Source organism: Pipra filicauda, unplaced genomic scaffold, assembly GCF_003945595.2.
Source record: "Pipra filicauda isolate LSUMZ 115617 unplaced genomic scaffold, ASM394559v2 scaffold269_size1075953_pilon, whole genome shotgun sequence".
In the NCBI taxonomy this organism is placed as follows: Eukaryota; Metazoa; Chordata; class Aves; order Passeriformes; family Pipridae; genus Pipra; species Pipra filicauda.
Genome location: NW_024104386.1, coordinates 168,831 through 184,771, shown reverse-complemented (window position 1 = coordinate 184,771; position 15,941 = coordinate 168,831). Strand labels below are relative to the sequence as shown.

General features: G+C 41.1%; 1 long non-coding RNA gene across 1 annotated transcript; it reads right to left on the bottom strand.

Moving 5' to 3' along the window:
• Positions 1 to 5,857: 5,857 nt before the first annotated feature.
• Positions 5,858 to 8,128, bottom strand: LOC120323473. The gene is made up of 3 exons (XR_005563941.1): positions 8,105 to 8,128; positions 6,605 to 6,743; positions 5,858 to 6,094 (listed from the first exon to the last, which is right to left on the bottom strand). It is a non-coding gene; the product is annotated as an uncharacterized LOC120323473 (long non-coding RNA).
• Between the last annotated feature and the right edge of the window lie 7,813 nt (positions 8,129 to 15,941).

Sequence of the window (15,941 nt, the reverse complement as noted above, 5' to 3'; positions counted from 1 at the left end):
ATCCAGCTTTAAACTTCTTTCTGCCTGCTGTGAACTACTATTACACGGAACAGACTTTTGTGGACCACTCCAGGAATATAATCAACTGCAACTGTATTTTCTGCCAGGGAGCTGCTGGTTCTGGCAGCTCAGAGGGGTGCAGCTTCCACAGCCCCTGGTCCAGCCAGCAGCAAGACTTGGATGTGTGTTCCCAACAGGAACATCCATGTATGAACCACGAGGAATCCACACAGACCAACCCAGAGGGGAGAAAACACAGCACTCCAGCAAGAACTAACAGTAGAATCATAAAATATCCTGAGTTGAAGGGAACCACGAGGATCCTCAAGTCCAACTCCTGGCCAAGGACAGCCCTGAGAATCCCACTGTGTGTCTGAGAGTGTTGTCCAAATGTTTCTTGAGCTCTGGCAGGTACCAGCAGCCAGATCCTGTTCCCTTTTCTGGCTGATCCCAAGGAAAGTCGGAGTGGGACATGAATATTAAATTGTCTAGGGATCCTTCCAGTAATTGGCCTTACACCCAGACACACAGGTGTTGGATTCCAAATTTTGGATATGAGAAAAAGAAACTGCTAAGTTTAAACAGAAAACCTTCAGTCACAGAAGCTGGGGAAAAAAACCTCAATCTAGAGTCCAGACAAGGATCCATTGATGTCACGGGTTTGGAATGTCCTGCCCAAGCCTGGAGAAATCATGCCCTGATCTCATCAAACCTGTGCAGAAAACCTTTTGGGTTTTGTCTCTCCCTTTGTGTTACCTGTTCCCCTCTGAAAAAAACCCCAAAGTAGGTTTTTTTCCCATGAGGTTCTTCCTAAGACCCCAAGATTGTTAACCTGGGTTTCCCCCTTACCTCATCTTTCTGAACCCCCCAATTTTAATAGAATGAATATTCAACCCCCCCCGATAAATATGTAAACCATGAACCCTTTAAATATGAACTTGTGAGTCCAAATAAAACCATTCCAGTTTCTTACCTCCCCTGGGATCATCTTAGCTTTAGTGACTCACTACACACACGTGCAGGTGGGCTCGGATGAATCCCAGGCTCCATGGTCTGTTCAGTAACTGCCTTGGAGCAACTCGTCCCTCCAGGAACTGACTCCCCGGGCTTGAATCTCTCCAGTCTCTGGTCCAGAAGTTCTGTCCCTCCCAACACCTGGCTCCAAAGCCCTGTATCTTCCTCAGCAGCTGCTCTGGCTCGATGTTGAGCAGCATTCACCCCCAGGCTCACCCACACAACGTGCACGTCCTCAGCTTTCTCCAGATGCCACCAGCCCATGGTGCACTCAGGTTGCTGCACTCAGAGCTGCCAGCCCCTCACCCAGGAAAAGGATTATGAATGGAGATTAACGAGGAGACAGGACAAACTACATTAACCAGGGGCAGGGTGTTGCCAGACAAGCACATTGACCATCCCTTGCTTGTGTGGAACTGGCCACTTTTATCCCCTTATCTCTCAAATTTCCCATTCCTGTTCCTCCCTAGCCACGTCAATCCCTCTCTTTCCCTGCTTTTGGTCCTTTCCCTAACCATCTGATCATTAATTTTTTACCATCCCAGGATGCTTTTCCCCTACAACCCTCCCTGCTCCCCACACCCCAAAGCAATAAACCCTCTTCCAGTCTGTTAGACATTCCAGGCCCTCTCCCATGGGTCCAACACTCTCCTAGGACAACCCTGGGAGCAGCTGAGGCTCATTTCCCTGATCAGATTATTTGGATTCCTCTGCATTTGTGGAAATCAACCTTTTCTATGTTTTTTTTTCATACCCAACCACCACCTTCTCTGCAGAAAATCCTGCAGCCACCAGCAGGTGATGCTGCCACTGAAGCAGCTCCTCAGCCCCTGACAAGGAGTAACAGGACTGAGGCTCTGTATCCACAGGCAAGGAGGGCTCTGCCTTAGAAGTAACAAAAGGATGTCCTAAATCTGCCTGTGTCAAAACACAAAAGAGTCTTAAGCTTTTATCTTTCAAATTCTCAATAATTTCTGCCAGTTGTTAAGCCGTAAGTACCTATTCTGGCCTGAGTGTGCTGTAAATAAAATGGCCATAAATTAATTTGCAGGCAGTCCTCTTTTGAAAGATATGTTTTAGGTGTGTTTTGTGCATAAGAAGGAGTTTAGGAACAGGGAGAAGCAGCTTTGGAACCCTCTTGTACTCAGGTGGGGGCAGTGCAAGCAACAGGAGGTTCACCTGGAAGCAGAGTTCTGGATATATGGGAAATTTTAGAGTCAGTCAGGGTTTAGAACTGTCCGGTGTGAAAAGCATTCCTCCTTTTGTATCATTGCCTTGGTACCTTCTGCTTCTTTTTTGCCACAATAGACCACGATTTTTGCATAAACATTAGAAAAATGTCATTCTTTAATGACATTTATGAAGCGCCACGGCCTGGGAAGACTCTCCAGAACAACTCTTGGCATTTTCTCACTGTCCACGTAAGCAGGACAAGGGATAAATAATTAAATGCATTATGAAAGTGCATTGGCTTGCTGGTGAAAAGGATTATAGCAACAACAAAAATTACAGTTGGGAATTGGGAAGTGGAATTAACAGAGCAAACCCACAGTAGTTGTTCTAACGACACCAACTTAGAAATGGCAAGGTCACTGGGAAGATTCTGTCCTTCCAGGAAGGTAAATAAATATGCAGTGTGATGGTAACTGCAGAAACAGGGATTCAAGCCTTTCCTGGGAGTTGGGGAGCATGTCTGGCTGCTGCAATTTAATAAAGTACATCTTCTCAACTCCTTTATTGGGATATTTATTTACTCACCATGAAAATTTCTGTTTCACTAGTAAAGGTGAAACAACACTGGGGACTCAGTGAGGGAAAATTATTCCTTGTGGAAGTCTGTGCGTGTGACATTAAACACTGAAAAAGAACCGACTTCCAGGGAAAGTGTAGCTTTTTTTTTGGACTGGGGGGATTTCTTCATGGAAAGCAGTGTATCCTGAACCAGCCAAATTTGAAGGTGCATGATCATCCTTTTGGGAGCACTCAAAGTGAATATCAGAATTCCTCACAGACTTCCATGGCTTTGATGGAGGGTGTGTCTGACAAAAGGGTAGAAGGTTATCAAGGCTGAAGAACAAAATGCAAAACCAGTTTCTTGTCTTGCTGTGTTCGATCTCAAATGCTCATTTTTCTCTTCAAAACCTTTTCAATCAGGTGTCTCCGTTGGCTCAGAGAGGATCCTGAAAATGAGGAGTGAGGCTCAAGGGTTAATGCCAAGGAAAACTGGAACATGTTTGAAACACTCAGGTTGGTGAGGTTATTTTTAATTAATTATTTTAGATTGGAAAAAATAGAAAAATCTGAATAAAAGCAAGGTTAAGGAATATGCAGGAATATTTCTCTCAGTGCTGTGGGGACACAGTAAATAGCTTGCAGTCATTTTTGTCTTGAAGAAACACAAAATTAATTCATGCTGATCTATTTCTCTAAACAAAAATAATTCCCATGAAAGTAGGTTACATTGATTACTGCGTGTTAAAATTATTAATTAAGAGTTTGATGGGGTTTCAGTTTGATTTTGGCGTCACAACATTATAAATCAGGCACAACCCCATTAACACTGATAGACTGGCTCTAGTTTAAATTGGTATGATGGAGGAAAGGAAATGTAAAGGCTCAGAGGAAAAATAATGTCCTTAACTGACACATATCTGGAGTCCTGTTTGCTGGATTGGCTCTTGATTTGCACCACCAGGGAATTGCAGTTCCTGTTTGGAATTATAATCAAATATGGAATAAAATAGTATTCCAGTAAAAGGGTTAAATTTCGTCCATCTGGAGATGCAAAAAAAAAATCTGCCTTTTTTTTTTTTCTGATATACAAATAAAAATAATTTGGATCATTTTCATGCATAATTAAAACATTTGTCTCATCTGGGGTCATCAGACCAGGAATTTTCATCTGGACCAGTCACCTTAACCTGTGCTCTGCATAATACTGAGTCCCACTCCCAATAATCCAGAGTATCTCAGCAGAATCAAACTGAAGTTGTGGGATCAAGTTCTAAAAGTTGATTTTTTTAAAAAAACCTATAATCAAACTAAATCAACATTTTTTTAAAAGTAATAGCCTATCTGTAACAGTTCTTGCTCCTCATTTAAGTCCCAAAAAGCTGTTTTAAAATAATATTGAACTGGGGACACTGCTCAGATCATGGGCTTTGGAGCCACCTGGTCTTGTGAAAGGTGCCCCTGCCCAGGGCAGGGGGTTGGAACTGGAAGAGCTTTAAGTTCCTCTCCAACCCAAACCATTCCATGATGTTATTTGGGGCAGATAATTATCTGCAAACCTTGAGAGCTCCGAGTGGGGAGGTTACAAAGAGTGGTGTCCTGGTCTCTGGTGCAACAAATGAGACGAGTGGGGGAAAAAAAAATTGGCCAGGACTAAAATGTGCTTGTCCACATGTTTCAAATAGCTGATTTAAAAGGTGTTTCTGTTAAAATGAGCTTGTTACAATAACATTTAGGAGTTCAAAGCAGTGATCATCATCTGCATGAGATGAGAAGATACTGGTTGTCTTGTAAGACATAGAGAAATTTTGGACTGGGGGGATTTCTTTGTGGAAAGGGTTGTTAAACACTGGAATGGACTGCCCAGGGAGGTGGTGGAGCCTCCATCCCTGGAGATGATCAAGGAATGACTGGACATGGCACTCTGCCATGGTCTAGTTGACAAGGGGATGATCAGTCAAAGGTGGACTCCAGAATCTCAAACCTGAATGACTCTGTGAGAAAGGTTAGATTCAAAATTAATAAAATATAGAATAAAAGCAGATGTATTTGTGTGAGAATCTTTTTTTTTTCCCCAAGATAATCAGGACAGGAGAAAAAGGTTCAAGAGTTTCCTGTGACCTGAGAGATGATTTAATTCTTCTTCTATTACCTGAAATATTAATGGTTAGCAAAGTTTCTGAATTTAGAGGAGCATCACAGTCACAGAGGGAGATCCATCCAGGAGGTGCAGGGCAGAAAAAGGAAATGGCAGGAAACAGAGGTAAGTGGGGACAAGGGGCAATGTGAGTGAGGCTTGGCCAAGAGGAACAGCTAAAGCAGGTGATTTCCAACAGGAAAAGCTTATGGAAACCAGTAACACCAAGAGAGCTTTACAATTTAAGTTCTTACCATTCAGCAAGTTACAAAATCCTTGACTGTGAGTTCAGGTTGCTACAAGAAGTAGAAAATAATTTTCCCCTTCAAATTGTGAGGGTTAGAACCTGTATTTTAAACTGGAATCCCATCCCTGCTGCTGCTTTCCTGACTGAAAGGTCACATCCAGGACCACTGGAGAAGGACATGATCTTTAGATACCCCAGGGCCTGCCTTCACAACTGCAGGAGGAAGCTGAAAATCCACCCTGGCTGTGTTTTCCTGGGTTGCTGGGAAGCCTGGCAGCAGCCCAGGAGTTAATAAAATCCCTCCGGGTCCTTGCTGGAGTGACAAGTCTGTAATGCAGCTGCAGCCAGCAGTGAAAGGGATAATGGTGTGTAGGCTGCTAAAGTAAGAGCTCTGCAAGGATTAAATTGGCTACACAGCTTCATTCCCACATCCCAGGAGTGAGGGGGTTTCATTGTTTAGAAAATGATGCTGTCTCTTCCCTGACAGCACTGGCTCTGGCAATCAGGCTTTAATGGGAAGCAATTTCCAAGTTTGTTTCTATCATGGGGCAGCTGGGAGAAATCAAGAGGTAGCTTATCCCTAATGGACCTTTTTTCCTGCCCAGGCTGATTGTACAGAAGAATTGAAATGGTTCATTTGACACACCACAAGCACATGGACAAAGCAGCCAAGAGTCCTGACATTCTCCCCAACGTGTTTTTCAAGCCGCTTTCCCTCCGACGGGCGGGTGAAGAGCTCTGGAGCAAAACTTCAATTACAGAGACAAACGACCACTGGTTGGGATTCCCAGGTAGGAGGTGTGTTATTGCCTCAGACTCTGAGGATTCCTGGGAGCCAGAGTTAATTATAACTCACAGCTATTTGGCCACGGTGGCTTAGGCAGAGCTGTGGATCCCCTGGGCTGTCTCATGACATCCTATCTCCTTTTTCCTCTGGGCAGTGGAGTGACGACTGTTCCAGTGAGCTGCTTGGAAGGATCAGAGCACAGATGTACCTTATATACCTTAAATTTTCGACCAGGTTTCCAGAAACTCCCGTTCTATTCTTGATAACAGCAGTGAGGCAGAAAACCCATCAGATGGAGCCATGCATATTTTAAGATTACCATTATCATAACTTCTGGGAAAACTTTCTAGTCCCAGGTACTCAGAATAATGTCATTATTAAGTTTCTAATATCCATTACTCACTTAAGAGCAGAAACTGGGATCAGATTATTTGCAACATCTTTCTTTGATCAGTAAAATCAGGCTGTAACCTTCATAAGGAATAATAAATACCTTATGTCCTCTTCCCCCTTGTCTTTCTTTTCCAAAGTACTGGATTATTAGTAGTCAGAGTTTGTCTGGTTTTTTTTTTAGCCTACTTGCTACTAAATAATGATAGGGATTAATTTGGGATTTTATTTAGTTAATTGGTCAATCATTGCCTGAGATATAGGAATCATAGAATATCCTGAGTTGGAAGGGACTCACAAGGATCCAAGTCCAGCTCCAAGCGACATTTCCAAAGTTTCTTAAGGAACAGATTTTTGCATCACCATCTATCACATCCATAGGAAATAATTTGGTTTTCCAAGGAAACACAGGCACGTCTCTTCTGTGACAAATTTTTCTAAGGCAGGTCAGATGCATGAAACAAAGGATGGAGATAAGATCACATGGAGCTTTTTTTATTTCTTTAAATATGTAAAATATAGTTATTAAAAAACCAACATAGAAACCCTCCAGTTAAGCAAACATTCCAGCTCTAAAGGAAGCCTGGTTGCCTCAGTGTTGCTGTGTAAACATTGGTTTAAGCAGTAACTGATGTGGGAAAGAATCGATTAATGCAAGACCAGACTGAATGACCACCTCAATTTGCAAAGAGAAGTAAGAATTAAATGGAGTTACACTGATTTGTGGTTGCTAAAGCTCCGGGTCTAAGTTTCCTACAGAGCAAATATCAGATAAACAAACATCAGCAGTTATAACTTGGGCTTTCTATTGCAGATTCATTATTTCTGTACTTTAAAACAATAAATATCAGCTTTCTGATAGCCCATGGTCTGAGTCACTCCCAACATTGAGTAAAATAAAATCTTAAATAGATCAACAACGTGATTTTTCCCCTATGGTTTCCAAAATATACCAGTGCTAATGCATAGAATAATACTCAGAATATCTGTATTGGAGCTCTATAAAAGCAATTACTGAGTAAGACAAGGAGGGTCCCCCCGTGACCTTCACAGACATTTATTTTAGTAAAGGCAGAACTCTATAGAACTATTCCTGTGCCAAAAAATGGTTTTGTAAAGAGAGTTTTCAAGATGCAGGCTCGATTTTTCTCTTCAAATCTCACCCTCAAGAGCAGTTTACAGCCTAATAATCACAGCATTCAACTGAAGCAAAACTCAAGTCAAATTCGGGGTGAAACAGGTTAAAATTGTGTTCTGTGGATTCAGAGGGGATTGAATCAGCATGTCCATGAACACAGGAACAGCAGCATCTTCCTTTCCTACATTTTTTAACAGATATGAAGAATTAAAAGGTAAAAGCGTTTGCCTAAATGCAAATGTCTGTGTGATATAAAGTTAATTTCTGACCCTGTGCTCCCCTCAAGGGAGATCTGATCAGCACCATCAGTGAAATCCGTGGCACAACTCACTTTACCAGAACACCTAAAAAGCCACGAAGAATCACTCTGGAATTGCTCCTTTGTTTCCAGGAGATTCCCAGGGGGAACATCTGAGCTGTGAACTGCAGGTATCTAAAGCCCAATGAGGTGAATATTACCTGCAGCATTAAAATCTCATGATTTGCTTTAACAAAGGGCTTTCCTCACTAGATCTGCACATGGTGGGCATTTATGTGTTCAACTTCCACACCCTAAAATGCCTAGAACTTGAAGGCTAAGGTAGCCATCAAGAATTTAACAGTTCATGAACATTTACTAGGATTTGACTGAGGACAAATGTCTCAAGGAGAAAGGAGAACCTTAATTCTAACTCCACTTAGGGTAAATTCGGAGAAAAACTGAGCTTTCCTCCCACACACCTGGAATTAGCTTGCACTGACATGGATCCTAGGAGGCAAACGGGGGGTTACCATGAGCCAGTTCCCAATATATTTGTGACCTCATAGTCCCAGTGTGCTCTATAGTGGAGGGAATCACCCAGTTCTACTTGAAATAGCCCTTTTTTGGCCCAACCAAGTAATACAAATTTTCCTTTCTTGTATTAGTGACTATGCTATATTTGAATCTTGGATTTATAATCTGCAAAGACTGTCAGATAAATTGATATAATTAAATGAATTCTCAGCAGAGGCCAGTTTTCTATGAATGCAAAATAGTGGCAATCACTGGAAAACCCATACCTGTTTATCTACTCTGTAATAAAAGTGACTGTGGGGGGGAAAAAAAAAATCCTTTGTTATTTTGTTTCTTCTAATCTCTTCTTTGCAATAATATCTTGTGTTCCAGGACTCCAACAGAGGCCTGGGAGAGAGCAACAAGAGCATCATTGATTTGGGATTTAGTGGATAATCCAGTCTGAATATCCTCCCTCTATAGGTGTCCCTTAGATCAGAAGTCTGTGTGTATATATATGATTAAAGACACAGGCTCTTCTGCCTTAATTCAACTTTCCCAACTGTGTATCCCAATCTACAGCAGGATGGGAAGGTTTATGAAATTTTGGGTGAATTTATGATGCAGATGGTGTCCCTGTCAAGGTAGAAGAGAACTGATCTCTGTGTTAAAAGGCTTTCCTGATGATCCTGGTATAAAAATAGAAGGAATACAGTGAGTCAGGCTTGCAATGTTGTTAACATGTCAAGTGTCACAGGAAAAACTGCTGTAAGCAAAAAAAAAAATTGATATGAAACTCCTTAAGAGTCCTGAACTATTACTTCAAGGATACAAGTTCCTTTATCCACAGAAAAAAGAGGAAAAAAATTTGCTTTTTAGAAGCATCTGGCTCTTTGTTTGATTGACAGAATTTGAGATGAATGTGATATTCAGTTTTCTCACAGATTTTTCATGCTTTATCATTCCAAATATTAGTTGTAAGTAGGAGCAGTTCACTTTTGTATTATTTTTTTTCCTTGGACCAAGGAGGGAAAAGTTGTACATATAAAAATCACTGACTTTTTAACCTCAGGGACCATTTTAACATCACAACACCAAAATCAAAGCGGAGCTGTTCTTCTTTTATACCTTTAATGTTTCGAGGAGGGTTAAATGTCATCACATAGTCACGAAGCAAAGGAAAAAGCAAACAGAAGAGACCAGACAGAGACAAAAAATAATACACTGGGAAGCATCATGAGAAGTTGCAGAACTCTCACACCTAGTGGTTAGAAAAAGAAATGCTAAGAAATTGGATTTTGGATTTAATGTTTCAGCAGAAACAGGAATTTCAAAGGCAGCAACCTAAGGAAATTTGAATTTTCAGTGACCAGCTGAAAAAGGCACAGGAATAATGCAATTACCCACAGAGATTCCTGATAATGGCAGTGTAGGATTGTATCCAACAGCACATTTTGCAAGACTTTTTCTTTGCCTTTCACGGGCTTTGTTGAAGAATTATCTTCACTTTGGTGGTCTGGGATGCAGGGCTCTGTATATTTTCTTAAAAATTATATCAGAGATGCAGAAGGAGTAAATGATCTTTGTCTCTAAACTTAATGCAGCCTCCCATTCCTTTTAACAAAGGTGGGTGTCCTTACTTTTTCCAAATCCAAATGAAGTGATTTTAAGGGGAATCCTGCCTCTTAAGTACCTCAGTCCTAAAATTAATCTTTGCTTGAGATCTCTTGAGACTGAGTTACTGTGTTCAAAAGCTGTGTGGATGTGACCCCTGGGGACATGGTTTAGTGGTGACCAAGGTGGTGCTGGGTTCATGTTGGACTCCATGATCTTAGAGGTCTTTTCCAACCTTAATTGTTCTGAAATTCTTTAATTTCAGACTCTGTGTCTCCATCTGTACTGGATCTAAAATGGGGCAGGGGCTGCTCTCCTTCAACATTCCAGCACAGCATAAATCCTTTCTCTCCCCTCAGGACACATCACCTCGTCCAAACAGCTTCTTGAAAATAACCAGTGGGTTTGTGCTAATTAATGTGAACAAATATAGGTGTTGCCTCAAATGTATGGCCAAAATCATGTCAAAAATGTAGTAATTCAGCTGCCTGGGGAATCAAACCTGCCAGTGTTTCAGCTCTGCCCTGATGCTGAAGAGTTTGCTGGGCTGAAATTGTGATATTTCATTTAAAAACTAATGGATGTTTCTGATCTTAGATTAAAAAAAAAAAAAAACCACAAAAAAACCCACAAACAAATAAAAAAACAACTACCTGCAAAAAAAGTAACAAACAAACAAAAAACCCCAAGCAACAAAAAACCAACCAACCAACCAACCAAAAAACGCACAAAAAAACCCCAAACTGAAGAAAGCTCAGTGAAATCAAAGACATTTATTGGACTAAGGCCTGTGCATTTATCTCAGAACATTATCAGTTACAGAAACCCAGACTGAAAAATTACAAGATTGTGTTAAAAAAATGCAAAAAAAAAAAATATAAACCCCCCAAAAAATTAAATTCCTTCAGAGTGGAAAAGGACATTGCAGGTTCCTGCATCTTTACTTAGTGCAGCTCCCCCAACAGTTAATAGACGTTAAGAGGCCTTTTTATTCCATTATTAGCTTGCTTAATGAAAAAAAAAACTGCAACAGTTCCAACCTGCAATTAAACACTGATCTCTCTCCACAAAGTACAACTTTCTTTAGAAAGTGCTGCCTGAATGCAACCATTTCATCCATCATCACAAATGACAACTCCTAGAGACATGTCAAAAAAAACAAAAAAAAAAAAACCAAACCAAAAAAGACAGGATGGATCCAGGCTCAGCCTGTTCTGTAACAACATAATTGACACAACCCGGAGGAAAAGGATTTTGTCAGACACTGTCAGCCCCAGCAGCTGCAGGGTCTCAATTTTCTCAAAATTATAAGGTTCCCTCTGAGTACTTTTTGTAACAGAGGGGAAAAAAATAATAATAAAAAAAAAAAAGTACCACCTAGAAACCAAAAGTTTTTTTATCAGGAATAAAAGATCCAATCAAACCTCCACCATTAACCCCACAATGAGGGTGATTTGCAGGAGGCATCAAAGCTTGATTTGTGCTTCACTCCTCAATTGCTGCAAACACGCAGCAAAGAGTGTCTTAAGGCAGAAGTTTGCAGCCTAAAAACACCAGTTGAGGCAAGATAAGGGATAAAAAAATGTGCTGACCGTCGTCAGATCAACAATAAACAGCTTTAAATAGTTAATAACTTCGGCTCCAGACCCAGTTGTAAACCCTGGTCCTGTTTTATCAAGGACAGAACAGCAATGGTAGCAAGTGGATGTAACACAGACAGGAGGGTTTGATTTCCACATCTCAAAATAGAAACAGCAATGAAGGCTTCCATATTATCCACGTCTCACCTCTTTGCTGCTTTCCACAAAATTACACTGTTTAGAACAAGTCAAGACAGTTGCCTCTTTTTTTTTTTTTTCCTTTCTTTAAATAGTTGGTTTAATTTGTTGGAGGCAACCTAAGAACTATTTGAGCTGTTCTGATCGTTCTGTTTAATCTTTACGGAATAAAAATTCAAGTTTCAGCAGAAGCTGCGACATAAAAACATCTACACCACAACCAGAATGGATTGTTTTAATTACTATGGAGGTCTGTGCACAGTATTTACCCCACTTTTTTTGTTTGTTTTTTTTTTTTTTTTGATTAGGGCAGGGTTTAGTAAATCACCTAAAAGATAAAGGCTAAACCAGCTGTTTAAACTAAACCAGTTGTCCAAAATCAAGGTAGGGAGACATTCACCTGCCTTTGAGACTCCTTATTTGGGATCAGTGACCCTCTGGGGTTCTCCATCAGGACTGGAGAGAGCTTAGATTGGCAACCTGGATTCTAAATGTCTATAAAAAAGACATATGGTCTTGGGGTAAAAGCTATTTTTTTGCTGATCCTGACACAACTCCAACTCAGCAGATATCCAATTTACTCTTTTTTTAAGGAATTCTCCTGTCCCCATGGTTCCACCTTCTACAAGGGAGGATAATGGTCTTCAAAGAGCTGTGGAGGAGGTTGGCTCTTGTCCTCTGTGTGAGTGGGGTTAGAAAACCTACCAGCTGAAGAGCAAAAAGGCCTGGGAACAGTCCACATTCCCAAACTGCATCACTGCTCTGCCTGAGAACTCAGACCTGGAAGCAAAAGGACAGGAGGGAAAGTTTTCTCTCTTCCCATGGAACTTCCTGGAGCGGAGAAGCTTTGACCAGGAAAGCTCCTCTTGATGATGTGAACTGGGAAAAGGGAGAGCTTGAGATGTTTCCCTGTGTTGCTTCTTTTTGAAGTAAAACTTTCTGAAGTTTTACTGCGTTGGTGCCGTGTCTAAAATTCATCACCCAGAGCAATTTCAAAGTGTGTGAGTAGAGCTGGGACAGTGATTAGTCTGAAAGTTCAGATTCAGTTCCTTTTAAGGGAATTACAGACACCACTCTGTGGAAATCAGCTGGGACCAGGTTCCTAAGAAAACATGCAGTGCTTTCTTATGCAGTATTAGAAGAATCCGAGTAACCAAAATGCTTAAATCCCATGTCCAAAATACTATTTTTTTAAAACAGAATTTATAGCCTTATTTCCAACAAATTCCAGGTAAATCTCCACTATTATGGCCCTTGAAAATCCAGTTACCTTTAAGAATCTGCCTCTTAATTGGCCTGTGGTGCCTAAATAGCTGAGTCAGAGAAACACAGAAGGTTGAACATTGCTTAATAGAAATTAATAAATCCAGGGTTTATCTCATGGGTTTCAGCCAACTGTAAAAGAGAGACTATATTATGTCCCTATCTCTTAAGGGAGCTGTCAAGATTAAAAAAAAAAAAGACTGAAATGCTCAGATCTTTCAATAATGGGGTCACGTAAGTGTCAGAATTAAATAAAGAAGAACTGACAGTGTTGACAAACTACACAAAGATTGTATGGATATTCCAACATGTCTCTATAGATCCATTTAAGCTATACAAATATTTCCCTAGTGTTACTTTCAGTAAATAGAAAAATCAATCTAGTAAGATCAAATTGAGTTTAGGTTACTTGGATAAATGCCAATATCAGTAGCAATATTAAAATGAAAGACAAAACAGAATAGAAAAAGGACGTGTAGCTTCTACCTTGTAACACTAAAAAGCCACAATGAAAGGGGAAAAAAACCAATTAAACCATGTTAAAAAAAGCCAGGCCTGAAGGTCTGACAAGTTTTCTTGCTTCTTGCAAAATGGATTTGAAATAGAAATAACAAGCTCTAAATGTTAGAAAGAAATTCCTGACTGTGAGGGTGGGGAGGCCCTGGCACAGGTTGCCCACAGAAGCTGTGGTTACCCCTGGATCCCTGGAAGTGTCCAAGGCCAGGTTGGATGGGGCTTGGAACAACCTGGGCTAGTGGAAGGTGTCCCTGCCCATGGCAGGGGAGCGGAATGAGATGATGTTTAAGGTCCCTTCCAACCCAGACCATTCCAGGTTTCTGTGATTCCAAGCCAAACACACCCTGAGAAGTGGGCAACCCTGCAATCCACGTGCAGTTTATCTCTGCCAGCTCATGGCTTTGAAACAAAAAGTGTTTGACACCTGTGAGGGTGCAATAATATAAGAAAATTTTGAAGCTGTTGGCTTCAGTGGAAGGATCAGGAAATTCCAGAGTGACAGCAATCAACAGAGTCATGAAAGGACAAGAACAGCCCTCAGATTTCCAAGCCTTTTTTTGTCTTCACCAACAGCATCCTCAGCTGGGACGGTCAGTACTTTTACTTACAGAGAAAAATAGTCAAAATATAGCCAAAACAATCCATCTATATGGAAATATTTCTGTCAACTTTCAGAACAAAATAAAAATAACAGTTGCACTGTAGAAACACCAATATTTCCTCCAGCTGTACCCAAGTGCCTCTATTTATCACCTAGACTGAAATCCCAGAATTCCTTACTGAAGTGAAAGTGGAAACCAGTAAAATATTTCCCAAAACCTCTGCCAGAACACATCAGCTTCTACATCCCTCAACCAACATCCACAAGGGCAAAATACAAAGTTAAACAAAAATATAAAGGTCAGAATATATCTTTTTGGTCAACAAATATTACAAACCCCACTCAGAAACCTGCAATAACCCACTGCCACTCCTCAGGCACCACTTAATCAGCTTAGTCACAAATCTTACCTTTTTTGTAGACTTAAGAAAATCTGAGTAAAGAACAAAGACTCAAACACACCACTTATAGCACAAGGAAAAAAAAACCAACAAAACCCTGCCTGATCAGCTGTTATTTCTTTCACTTGACCTAAACCAGCCAATTTTCAAGTGCTGGCAAGCCAATCAATACATATGTAAGTTGGAATTAATCAGCACACACATTGTGTGCTTTTTTAGTATTTAGCAAGGAGAGGCTGGGAGGTGTGGAGGGAGGATTGCAGTGAGGAGAAATGGGCATTATTGCAGCTGTAGGTAGTTAGGGTTGAGGCAGAATGATGAGAATCAGCTCCATTGTTTAGGGAGAAGTTATTTTAGGCAAAGAGGGAGAGCTCCTTAAAAGACAAGCAGAGTTGTAAAGGTTATTAGAAGAAAAAAAAAATAAATTTCTTATTCAAGATTTAACCTCGTGGCAAAACAAGGAGGAAACACAAGTTGCAGGGCTGTAGCCCAAGGTATTTCAGGGCTGAAATTTTGGTTTATATTAAGGCACTGAAAGCTTCACTCTAGGTTTGCCTTGAGTAGCAAAACAAGCTTTTCCAGCTCATATCCTCATGGCTGCAGCATTTTCCAGAGAGATGGGAGAGCAGGTTCACCAGGACACAACAGGGAACCAACAACACTGTGCCTGTGTGAACTCTTGTGTATTGAGGGGAGAAAATGGATAATTAGTGCAGTTACAGCTCTGTTTTAGAAGAATCTGAATCTTAGGCACAGTGTCAGTGGGGATAGAATCACTGAATGCTTTGGGTTAGAAGGGACCTTAAATCTCATGTCATTCCACCCCCTGCCATGGGCAGGGACACCTTCCACTAGAGCAGGTTGTTCAAGCCCTGCCCAAGCTGGCCTTGGACACTTCCAGGGATGGGGCAGCCACAGTTTCCCTGGGCAATATTGGTATTCCTCACAAATCACACCCCTGAAATTAATCATGGACATCACCCACATGACCACCCATGATTTATATTCCACTTGGTTTCCGTCAGGGTCAAAGTAGCCTTTCTTACCTCTCACAGGAGAAAGTTTTTTAATGGAGGTGAGAATTATTTTAATTATTTCACTATTTTTCTCTGTCCTCTCTCTCTAAAATCTCCCTTGGGTGGACATCCCTCTGTCCCTCAGATATCAACCACCTTCTCCCTTCAAAATGTGTCATTGATCAACCTACTGGAATTAAACTTGGAAAAACTGCTTTTACTTTTGAAGTTTGCTGCTTCTCTGACTGAGAGAAAGGCAGGAGTGTCAAACCCCTTGTCTGTACTCTCCAAATATCTCACATGATCTGATAAAAGCCAATACATCTCCAACCAAGTCTTCCCTGCCACAAGATTGTGTAACATTCCCTCTGAGAATGTGGCTGGAATGGTAGTTTTGGATTTTTTTCAAGGCAGGCAACACAAGTGTCTGAAAGGTCCTCTGACATCACAGTCTACAACTGCCTGGGGAGGGGCAGAGGAGGGGCAGGCTCTGAGCTCTGCTCTGGGGGGACCAGGGACAGGACACAGGGAATGGCTGGAGCTGTGTCAGGGCA